This window comes from Megascapheus bottae, chromosome 3 (genome assembly GCF_031878675.1).
Source record: "Megascapheus bottae isolate mThoBot1 chromosome 3, mThoBot2.hap1, whole genome shotgun sequence".
Classification (NCBI taxonomy): domain Eukaryota; kingdom Metazoa; phylum Chordata; class Mammalia; order Rodentia; family Geomyidae; genus Megascapheus; species Megascapheus bottae.
In genome coordinates this window covers 38038975-38051819 of record NC_143511.1, presented here as the reverse complement: position 1 = coordinate 38051819, position 12845 = coordinate 38038975, and positions in this window count along the sequence as shown.

The window sequence follows — 12845 nt, the reverse complement described above, 5'->3', positions numbered from 1 at the left end:
TTTATAAAACACTTTTTATTTTAAATTATTCTCATTTTTTTTTTGCCAGTCCTGTGAATTGAACTTAGGGCCTGAACACTGAATGTCCTTGGACATTCTTCAAGGTTAGCACTCTACCACATCAGCCACAGCACCACTTTTGGTTTTTTTTTTCTTCTGTGTATGTGTACTGAGGAATTGAACCCTGGTCCTCGTACATGCTAGGGCAAGCATTCTACCACTAAGCTAAACTCCCGGCTCATTTTTGGGTTTTTTTGGTGCTGGTGGTAAGGAAGTATGAACAACATTCAGAAGACACAAACTCAAAGTTATAAAAGGGTGTACACTGAAGGCCCTCTCTCCTATCCCTGCTTTAGGACTGCACAGCCCAAAGATCCAGTTTCCAGTATGTCCTTCTGGAGCTATTCTACACAAACATATACAAGAATATGTACATTATTTTTCCCTTTATTCATAAATCTTAGCATACTGCCCTATTTTTGTCTTTTGCTTCCTTTACTAAAAAGCAGAATTAGAGATTCTATGTCAGTATATAAGCATGTGATTAAATGCTTGCCTTGGTCTTGTTAAGTGAATGCCAATTACAGCTTCACTGAGATTTTTTTTTTTTACTGGATTCACAAGAATAAACTCATGTTCTGGGTTAGCAAGGCAGTAGTCATATAATGCTGGGAGACAGTAGACTTCTATCATCTCTGTGGAGAGAAGTTGGGTAATACCTCTCAGAATTATCATTTACTGCCAAGCGAGGTGCCTCACGCCTGTTATCCTAGCTACTCAGGAGGCTGAGATCTGAGGATCAAGGTTCAAAGCCAGCCTGGGCACTAAAGACCATGAGAATCTTACTGCCAATTAACCACTAGAAAACCAGAAGTGGCATTGTGGCTCAAGAGGTAGCTTTGAGCCAAAGAGCTTAGGGACAATGCCCAGGCCTAGAGTTCAAGCCTCACTACTGTCAAATAAAGATATCATTTACTCTTTGACCAACAATTGTATTTCAGAAGTTTGTTTATTTGCCAGTCCTGGGGCTTGAACTGAGGGCCTGGGCACTGACCCTGAGCCTTTCTGTGCTCAAGACTAGTACTCTACCATTTGATCCACAACAACACTTCCAGCTATTTCTGTTTATATGGTACTGAGGAATAGAACCCATGGCTTCATAATACCAGGCAAACACTCTACCACGAAGCCACATTCCAGGAATTTATTTTAGTATGTAATCCTACATATGAGATAGTATGCATATACCGGATAATTAATGGTACAGTGTCTATAATAATGTCATGAGACAGCTGAACTGAAGAGAGTTTAACTGTCCAGTGAAAATAATAGCAATCAAGCCTTCAGTTGCTGCTGTAATACAAATGAAGTAATGGTATCACAATGTTCCTTTCTTCTCCCATGAAGTAGTACCAGCTTGTCAGGGTCCTTCGTCCCCGGTCCCTCTCGACTAGTAGGAGGGATGGGGAAACACACCCGACCAGGACGAGCCGTGAGAGGAGAGGGCTCACTGACCTCCCACACTCAGCCTTCCCCCCCAGAGCATGAACAGAGACGCCATGCAGCTTCATCAAGGCAGGAAAATCTCTCTCTATTCCTCAAATCCCTCCTCATATTTGGTGCCATAGCCTATCAGCACAACAGGTGGGCAGGACAAAGAGGTCCACGTGTTTACCCCCACTACAGGTCTTAGCAGAAAGTTATTAGACATGGCGTTACTCGGCTCCCGACACAAGGTAGGGTTCAAGATTTTGCCTTGTTTGCATCCAGGAGCTGGGGAAGGAAAAGGGAAAGGGCTAGAATTAGAAAAGCACTGAGTGCTGAAATCCAACTGGAAAAATGAAGTGTCTTCAAGCACTCTTCCTCATAATAATGTCTCAGTATTAGTAGCTGGGAAAGGGCTAGGAGGTGGCCTAGTGGTAGAGTGTTTGCCTAGCATGCACAAAAACCCTGGTTCAATTCCTTGGTACCACATATGTAGAAAAAGCCAGAAGTGGTGCTGTGGCTCAAGTGGTAGAGCTCTAGGCCTTGAGAAAGCCCAAGCACAGTGCTCAGGCCCTAAGTCCAGGCCCCAGACTGGCAACAACAATAACAAAAAGACAAAAAAGAAAAAGTAGCTGGGAAAGGTCTTTGTTGACAGAGGGTTCAGAGGACTCCTCATACAGGGGTCTCCAGAAGGAGGTGCATGGGTGAGGAGTTCAGATAGATAAAAGAGCCTGGCTGGTGGAAAGGCAGGGAGTCATAAGACCTTGACCATGACTGAGACTATAATGCACTGGCAGAGTACCAAGTCTGGAGAGTAGATTTTCCTATAAGTTGTGCCAGGTATGGCGTTTGATTTGCCTGTGGTCAAGCCTGAAAGATCACATACACAGAGGTCTGGCCAGGAGTCAGACTCCTTATCAAGATTAGAAACAAATTTAGATATTCTTTGGTGGGATATTGACTGCATAAATTTAAGCGAAACCCCTAAAGCACTCTACAGTATAGCAGCAAAACCAGATTTTTCAGTGGCAGCATGATCAGGATCCTAGTTAGAAATAGATGATTTACTCAAAATGAATAATTCAAAAGAGGTTAAAAAGGTTTAAAGAGTGCTGTGAGCCAGGGATAGCAACAAAAAGCCATTTCTGTCACTAGGTCTGAATGATTATGGGAGAGAATGATCAGAGAAGTTCCTGGAGAGATGTTATTTTTAATGTTGTTACTTTTGATAAAGGAGTATAGTCACTGACTTTAACCTGTTTAACACTTGCATTTTATTCTTAGAAGAAACATGGTTGGAAAGCAAACAATTCTTGCTCTGGTATTGAACATATAGTCTAAAGTCATTAAGAGTTAAATTGTTTGGGTTTTGGATTTTTTTGTTTTGTTTTTAGTTTTTTAAAAAGGAAACTCTAGGGCTTGGCTTCACTCTTGGTTAATAAAGGCTGACAAATCAAACAAAAAAAGATGTTTTTGCCAGTCCTGGGACTTGAACTCATGGCCTGAGCACCACCGTTGAGCTTTCTCAATGTTAGAACTCCACCACTTGAGCCACAGTACCACTTCTGGCTTTTTTTCTATGTATGTGGTACCGAGGAATCAAACCTAGGTCTTCATGTATACTAGGCAAGCACTCTACCACTAGGTCAAACTCTGGGCCCTAGTCACTAACTTTTATAGTCTAGCCTGGAAGGAGTAAGAGCATTCAACTCCTGACCAATCTCCTTTACCCTTTGATGAAATGAGATGTTTGACTTCATGTGCTGACACTTTCATGTAACTGTGAATAGCAGATTTCAAAGAAAGGATAGAAATCTTAGTCTTTCAGTATAATTGTCTGTCTGTTGTCACTCTGTAAAACTGATTGTTTCTTGAGCTTAGCAAGTTTTCCCTTCCTCAGGACAAAGGTCTGTTTATAGTTTCTAGGTTGAGTGTCTAGTCTGAAGATTTTGAAGGGTAGAAATGTCCTTTTCTTGAATGAACCACTAGATGGCAGTGTCAGCTCTTCTGATTGTAGACTATTTTGTTTAGCTGAGATGAATTCGGGTTTGTATACTTTATTTGCACTTTCACACTATCATTTTTTTGTGTGGGTAAGATGAACCTTGTACTCATCCTGAAGAAATTGTTTTAGATGATATTATATGCAGTGTGCATTTTGCAATTTGATATCTTTTAATCATTTGTGTAGAAGAGAGATTTGGAAAGATGGATATTTTCCCCCTTTGTTCCCAGAAGATCTCTCTTTTTTGATAGGAAATGTTTGTCTTTGGCAGATTCTTTTGTGCCAGTATTGGTGCTTGAACTCAGGGCCTTTCATTCTTGCTTGGCTTTTTTTGCTCAAGGCTTCACTCCTCCATTAGAGCCACACTCACATCTCTAGTTCAGCCCCCACCCCCTAGTTTATTATTACTATTATATTAATTTGTTGTGCAGATGGGCTACCATTAAACAAACTATGTACAATTCGCTTTTTGTTGGTTAACTGGAGATAAATCTGACAGACTTTTCTGCTTCACTGGCAGATCCTCAGATCTCAGCTTCCTGAGTAGCTAGGATTACAGACGTGAGCCACCAGCATCTGGCACCCAGATAGTTGCTTTCTAGGACCTGTAAAATCATTTTTTCTTTTTCTGAACTCTGGGCTTGGGTGCTGTCCCTAAGTTCTCCAGCTCAAGGCTAGCACTCCACCACTTAAGCCACAGGGCCACTTCTGGTTCAAGCTCCGTAACCCATCAAAAAAAAAAAAAGACTAGTGGATCCTTATCTGTGTCCCTGCACCGGAAATCAACTGCTTATGGATCAAACACTTTGAAGTAAAAGTGATGCTCTGAAATCAACTTTAAAAACAGATTTTTTTTTGTTATTGTGAATACTTGTTTATCTTCTTTTCTATTTTCTTTCCTTTGTTTTCACTGCGATTGCTGCTTTTGAAGTTTCAGTAAGGAAAAGAGGAGGAGAATTGGTGTGTATGTGTATTGTATTTACTACTTCTATTCTTGTAACTTTTCTTTTTTTGTTTGTTTGACTTTAAGGATTTAACTTCTGAGTTGGGCTAGGTGGCTCACGTCTGTAATCCTAGCTACTTAGGAGGCTGAGATCTAAGGATCTTGGTTCAAAGCCAGCCTGGGCACTAAAGAACTCGAGACTTTTATCTCCAATTAACCACTAGGAAAGGGGAAGTAGGGCTGTGGCTCAAGATCTAGAGTGGTAGCCTTGAGCTGAAGAGCACAGGTCAAGCTCCATGAACCACCCCCCACTGCAAAAAAAAAAAAAAAAAGAATTTAGCATAAGCCTGTGAGGGGTTGATTTGTGGCCATGTTCTCTCCCATGTGAACTCACTGTTTCACATATCCACGATTGGCTCTGAAGTGTGGCACCTTCTGGTCCTGAGCTGTCAGTGGAAAAGAACTTGCAATGAATCCAGAGAAACTAAAGAAAGGACAAGATTTCACTTATGCCATTTAATTAGCTTCATATTTTGAATCTAACTGCCAAAAGGTGATTGCTGATGTTTATATCATCTTTGGCAATTTTTTTTTTGCCAGTCCTGGGGCTTGAACTCAGGGCCGGAGCACTGTCCTTGGGCTTTCTCAAGGCTAGAGCTCTACCTAGCCACAGCACCCTTCCAGCTTTTTCTATGTATGTGGTACTGAGGAATTGAACCCAGGTCTTTGTGCATGCTTGGCAGGCACTCTACCACTAGGCCAAACTCCTGGGCCTGAATATTTTTTTTCTCATGGATTCTTCTTTGCCATTCAGACCAGATTTATATTCTGAAAAAGTTGTAAGTCTCTCCTGGTCTTTTCTTTCGTGCATTTTTTTTTTTGTCAGTTGTGGGGTTTGAACTCTGGGCTTTGGCACTGTCCCTGAGTTCTTCAGCTCAAGGCTAGTGCTCTACCATTTGAGCTCCAGTGCCACTCCCAGTTTTCTGGTGGTTAATTGGAATCTCACAGACTTTCATGCCCGGGCTAGCTTCGAACCTCAATCCTCAGATCTGAGTCTCCTGAGTAGCTAGGGTTATAAGTGTGAACCACTAATGCCTGGCTTCCTCATACATTTCCATTTCTCATTACTAATCCGTTTCTCTCCCTCCTCTCTTCCTCCTCCTCCTCTTCCCTTCTTCTTCCTCCTCCTCCTCTTCTCTTCCTCCTCCTCCTCCTCTTCTTCCCCCTCTTCCTCCTCCACCTCCTCCTCCTCCTCCTTTTGTTTGTTTTGAGACTGTGTAGCTCAAGCTGACCTTGAGTTTTGTGTATGTGTGGATACCAAGGGTTGAACTCAGGGCCTGGGCAATGCTGGACACTAGCTTTTTCACTCAAGGCTGACTGCTGGCAGTTCAAACCTATAATACTAACTCCTTGATTCAAAGCAGCCCAGGCAGGAAAGCCCATGAGCCTGGTTAACCACCAAGAAGCCAGAATTGGAGCTGGGGCTTAAGTGGTAGGCCCTGAATTCAGATCTCAGTTGGAACACTAAACAAATTAAACCAAACAAACAAGAACATTTCTGGGTTTGAATGGAATAAGTGTGTGCTTTTTCCTTGCTTCTGTTTTCTGTAAGAATTTATGTAAAGTGTGTATTACTTCTTGCCTGGCTGTCTGACAAAATTTACCAATGAAGTCATCTGGGTCTGGAGTTTTCTTTGTGGCAAAGTTTTAACTATAATTTTAACTTCTTTAATAGATAGATAGATAGATTCAAATTATGTTTCTTCTTGAGTTAGATTTGGTAATTATTTCAAAGATTTATCCATTTATCTACATTATTAAATAGTGCTCTGGTCCTGGAGGTCTGTGGTGGTGGCCCTTCTATTCCAGATACTTGTAACTTTTAAAAATTATCTTCAAGTAGTTATACATGGACTTAAAATGTCAGTTTATGCACAGTGCATCTTCATCAGTCATTCCTTTTATCCTTCTCTCCTCCCAAGTATCCCATCCTCACCAGTTTCGTTCCTACTTTTATTTCCTTGTATGTACATTTAGGATTCTGATTGTATTTACCCCCCCATTCCTCTCTCCGTTTTCTGCCCACTTTCTGTTAGTTTCACCCCACTCCCTAGACAAGACATATCTCAGGTTCCTATTATTAATTTTGTTAAACGGATTTACACCATGAAATCTTACTCCTGCATATACCATATGTCAGTTTGTGTGTGTGTGCGTGTGTGTGTACACACACTCATGGCCTTGAATTCATTTACATATGCGTTTATATTTTAAATCTAACATGAGAAAAAAAAGTGTGCCTATATTTTCCTGAGTTTAGCTTACTCCATTCACACTATGAGTTTTTCCAGGTCCATCCCTGTCCTTGCAAATGACACAATATAATTTGTCCTGATAAATGAAATTCCACCCCATATATGTATAGTTATCTATCCTATCTATCTATCTATCTATATTAATTTTCTTGATTCATCATTCATTGTAGGGCATCTGGGCTGTTTCCATAACTTGGCTGCAATAAAAATGAATGTTCAGATGTTTTTGCTGTTGATACTGAGAATTTGTATCCTCCTCTTCCTCCCCCTCCTCCCCTCCCCCTCCTCCCCTCCTCCCCTCCTCCTCCTCCCCTCTCTTCTCCTCTCCCCTCCTTCTCCCCTCCTCCCCTCCTCCTCCTCCTCCTCCTCTTCTTCCTCTTCCTCCTCCTCCTCTTCTTCTTCTTCTTCTTCTTCTTCTTCTTCTTCTTCTTCTTCTTCTTCTTCCTCTTCCTCTTCCTCCTCCTTCTCCTCTTCCTCCTCCTTCTTTCTCCTTCTCTTTTTTTCTTCTCATTCTTTTTCTTCCTTCTTCTTCTTCTTCCTTCTTTGTGTATGCTGATCCTGGACCTTGAATTCTGATGTAGAACTGGATAAAGATCTGACCATGGTTTCAATCTTAGCACCCTAAAGTGCTATATTTAGTTAAAAATCAACTAAATTGTTTAACCAATTGTTGCTTCAGAGATCTTATTATTACTACTATGATTGAGCTTTGTTATTACAGATTTGATCCTTTGCATTTGCGGTCAGACCCACAGAGGGATAAATGCCTCTTAAAAGTATTTATTGGTCAAGCTTAACTTCTGTTCTTAACAGTTCCAGGTGAGCTGTTATCCTTCACAACAGGAGGGAGAAGGACCATTCTCCTGGAAAGTCCTAACAACTGCTATATCATTTTGTTTTCATTTAAATGAAACAGTTTCTACTTTCTACTGTAATTTCATCCTATGATTATTTAGAAGTGTTATGCTTATTTGCCATATATTTGAAGATTTTCTAAGTAGTTCCATCTTTTTGATTTCTAATTAAATTTGTTTCTTAAAAGTTTTAGTAGAGATTTACTTTAGCATAACAGGATAAAATAGGGAGAAACAATAAAAAAGAGAAACATTTCCTGCCTCCCACACAGGAAAATGGGAAATAAAGACTCAATTTAATTTCAGTGTGATCAGAGTCCCTTTGCATTTCTTTTTTGGGGAATGATCTGCATACCCTGTAAATATGTTCTACTATATTGTTGAATAGAGTGTTCTATAAAAAATCTATTCAATCAATCTGATTAATAGTGTTGTTAAAGTGTTCTGTTACCTGTAGTGATTTTTTGGTGGGGGAGTCTACTTTGTGAAATACTGAGAGAACAATTTCAAAGTTTCTGAAATACAATTTGGGTGATTTTACAATCTGTTCTTAGTATAACATTCCTGTTCAGAAGCATGAGAGCAGGGCCGGTAATAGAGAAAGTACAAGCCGAGCAACTGCATCTCCAGCTTCTCAGATTTATTCGCCAAATTGATCTAGAGTCTCTCATCTTACAGAAAGTATGTTCTTTGGGTTTCCTAGAATTAAAACAAGGCAGTATTTCTCCACAAGTTTGGTATGCCTTAAAATGATGACTTTCTCATTCCTTTCTGGTCAGGAGCAAGATCATGTCATTGATGAGATCACTGCTTTAAACAGTTGAATTTCAAATACTTGGTACTTACTGAATGGGAACAAAATGCTGATAATTCCAGGGGGAAAAAAGAGAGGAAAATTCTGTATCAGAAGTTGCACTTATATGAAACTAAATTACTAATAATATGTTTACATTGTTATTCAAATTCTTAAATACTTACTGAAGATTGCATACTGAAAATCAATCAGGTGGTTCCAGTTGAGGCTCATCCCCAAATTCCAAAGTGTTTGTTTAATGTTACAGACTAAGTGTTCTTTGGATAGAAGCAAAGGCCAATATTGCGCAAGGGAAACATATCATGTTACAAGCTTCAAAAAAACATGAAAATATTTAGTTACTTTTTTTGTATATGCTTACTTTAAGAGGTCCTTTAAGGATTTATTTGTTTGGCAGAAGTCTTCTGAAATGTGGCAACATTTACCAGTCCCTTTGAGTCAAAGGAACAGAAAAGAACCTGTGTGTGTGTGTGTGTGTGTGTGTGTGTGTGTGTGTGTGTGTGTGTGAGAGAGAGAGAGAGAGAGAGAGAGAGAGAGAGAGAGAGAGAGAGAGAGAGAGAGAGGAAGAAAGAGAAAGAAAGAAAGAAAGAAAGAAAGAAAGAAAGAAAGAAAGAAAGAAAGAAAGAAAGAAAGAAAAAGAAAAGAAAGGGTAGAGTGTCCTGGGGCTTGGGCTTGCACTCAGAACCTAGATTCTGTCCCTGAGCCTTATATTTCCCCTGCCCTGCACCACTTGCGCCACAGCTCCACTTCTGGTCCCCCATCCCCCAGCAGTTAATTGAAGATAAATGTATCACAGACTTTCCGGCCTGCGCTGCTTTTGAACTACTGCCCTCAGGCTCAGCTTTCTGAGTAGCTAAGATTACAGGAATGAGCCACCAGTGTCTGGCTGAAAGGACCATTTTTATTGGTTTTCCTTAAGTGACACTTTTTGGGAAGTTTCCAAAGGTTTATTGGGAAATATATTATACATCCATGTGGAGGGAGAGAAATAAGATTTGCACTGGTTAATCTTAATATAGGCCAGGTATTATACCAAGTCTTTAGAGATTGTTTCTTATGGTCCATCTTGTTAAGAGCCCTATATAGGTAGTTTAATATCAGTCCCTTATTATAGGTGAGAGGACAAAAGTTCTGAGCATTATGAAGTCTTATAGCGGACAAAAATTAATATTATAACTCACACCTCTTTAGTTTATGTTCATTGTTAGCCATTGTGCTTCCATATATATTGAGGTTCAACATAAAAGTAACCTCATTTCTTTTTGTTTTTGTTGTTGTTTGTTTTTTGGTTGGTCATGAGACTTGAACTCAAGGACTGGGCACTGTCCCTGAGCTCTTACTTAGCTCAAAGCTATCTCTCTACTACTTTGAGCCTCAGTGCCACTTCTGATTTTCTGGTGGTTAATTGGAAATAAGAGTGTCACAGACTTTCGTGCCTGGGCCGGCTCTGAACCGAGATCCTCAGATCTCAGCCTCCTGAAGTAGCTAGGATTATAGGCGTGAGCCATCAGCACCCAGCTAAAAATAACCTCGTTTCTATGACTGATTTCTTTAATTAGTTCTATGGCTTTCAGAATTTTCTTGCTCCAACTTCGCAGTTGGGTTTGTAGAATGTCATCATTTTCTCCAGATTCATCATATGAGAGGAGCTTTGATAACGTGTGTATCTTAAGCAGACCCTGAGGATTCTTGTCTTTTTTGTTTGTTTATTTGTTTGTTTGTTTGTTGCCAGTCCTGGACTTGAGTTCAGGGCCTGAGCACTATCCTTGGACTTTCTTAAGGCTAGAGCTCTACCACTTGAGTCTCAACACCACTTCCAGCTTTTTTGCTACGTATGTGGTCCCGAGGAATCGAACCTGGGTGTTCATGCATGTTAGGCAAGCACTCTACCATTAGGCCAAACTCCCAGCCCAGGATTCTTGTCTTTTATAAATTTGGCATTCTACAATGCCACTTTGGACTCCAGCCTTTACAAACGTTAGTGTCAATGGTAGCTTAGAACCTTCAGTTTAGGCAAGGAAGGAGGACTAGAAAAGTTGCATATAACTGTGATTGCTGGCTATCAGTTTTCAGAATAACTGAGGTATCAGAATATCCAAATGATTTACTAAAAGAGAGCATGATCATTCCAAGGCATTCATCTAAAGCTCAGGAGACCTGCGACCATACAATGTGTAATCCAAAGCAGAGTGACTCACCAGGTGACCCTCCGTCACCTGTAGGCTTGTTAGATACGCCAGCTCATGTGCTCGACTTGACCTACTCAACCAAAATGCCTATGACTGCTCCTCACGATAGAGTGTTTTGACAAATTTCATTGATGGATCTTAAGCATGGTAATGTTTAAGAACTTCTGAACTAGAATAAAGTAGCAGGAGGGATTGAACCACAGTCACTAAGCTGGTTATTCATAGATGGAAAAATAGAGTTTCTCCAGTGATGAGATGGAGGAGCATAGTGCATCTAAGGCTGTGTTGAAGTGAAGAACCTAAAGCATATCTAAGTGGTGTGTCCTATAGTGAATTGGAAGCACAGTTGGCTGGCAACTCTGGAAAGGTTTGCTCTGGACAACTACTAGTCTGTAAGACAGTAGCTAATACCTCGCCAGCTGACAAGCTTAGCTGGAAGCAGATGAGTAGCGAAGTGGAACAAAATGAAGAGGATCAAGGATCCGAGGGTCCTTGATGACTTGTTAAGGGGTTCCTTTCTACTTCACAGCAGACTGCCAGCCGTTGTGCACATGTCTTCTTCCTGTGAGTTAAGGGGATTACTTTCCCTTAAATTGGATGAGATGGCTGAATGCATGACACCAATACTCATTTTTCTCAAGTTTGTTAGTCTTGGGAGTTTGTGCTGTTTTGGAAATGTGTCTCTTTTTATTCAAGTTGTCAAATTTATTATTGTAGTATTGTTCGCAATGTTCCTGTGACATATCTGAGATCTTTAAATTCTATAATGAGAGCTGGAAATGTGGCTTAGTGGTAGTGTGCTTGTCTAGCATGAATGAAGCCCTGGGTTTGATTCCTCGGTACCACATAAACAGAAAAAAGCTGGAAATGGTGCTGTGGCTCAAGTGGTAGAGTAGTAGCTTTGAGCTCTGAGCACAGGGATGCTCAGGCATAGAGTCCAGGATCTAGGGACTAGCAAAAATAAAATAAACAATACACTATCAACTTATTAATGATGATCATCTTATTACTGATCAGCCTGGACAAAAGTTTGTCAGTTTTATTGATTTCATCCTAATTCAGCTTTGTTGGGGATTTCTCTTCTTATTTCTGACTTATTTAATATTATTGAATTATTATATAAACATTTTAGTTATCCCATTTTCATACCTTGGAATGTTTGTATTTCTGTCATTGCGCTCTTAAAGAAATATAGGCATTTTCACATAGCTAAAATATATCAACAGCTCAAAAAATTGAATCACTCCCAAACTAATCTCCCAAGAAACAACCATCCCAGTAAAAGATGGGCCAAAGACTTAAAGAGAGACTTCTCTGAAGAAGAAATAACAATGGCCTATAGACACATTAAGAAATGCTTGACATTTCTTGCCATAAAAGAAATGCAAATCAAAACAACTCTAAAATTCCACTTTACTCCAGTTAGAATGGCCATGATCAAGAAATCTAATAACAACAGATGCTGGTGGGGATGTGGCCAGGAGGGATCACTACTACACTCTTGTTGGTGGGGTTGCAAACTCATCCAACCACTATGGAAAGCAGTGTAGCAGTTCCTCAAAAGACTACACATAGAGCGCTCCATGACCTAGCAATTCCACTACTTGGCATTTACCCAATCATCCAGAAACAAGGACATGCTAAATCCACTAGCACAACAATGTTCATTGCAGCACTATTTACCATAGCAAAGATATGCCCCAAATGCCCCTCAGTTTATGAATGGGTCAACAAGATGTGGTATTTATACACAATGGAATTCTATGCTGCTGTCAAAAAGAACGACATCAACCCATTTGTAAGGAAATGGAAAGATTTAGAAAAAATTATATTAAGTAAAGTAAGCCAGACTCAAAGGAACATAGGCTCAATGGTTTGTCATAATCAGTAGAAACCTTGGACTCTCCTAGCAGAGATTTACAATAGAGCAAAACCTAGATACATAAGGCCATATAGTATGATGCTAAATGAAAAGACTGCCAGGATATAGAAACAAAAGACATATAATGAGTGATTGTTGTCCTTAATGTACTACATTATCTCTCATCTCTTTTGCTGTCCCTTGGTTATCTCATATTGTTATAGTTTTTTACCTTGTTATCTGATATATTGTACATATGCATAATTGGTTATTTGAAATAGGATAGGGAAGGGGAAAACAAGATGAAGGTCGAGGTGGAGGGAGGGAAATGGGGACCAAGACATGAGAAAGAGTATCAATAATGCACCTTCTATCTGGT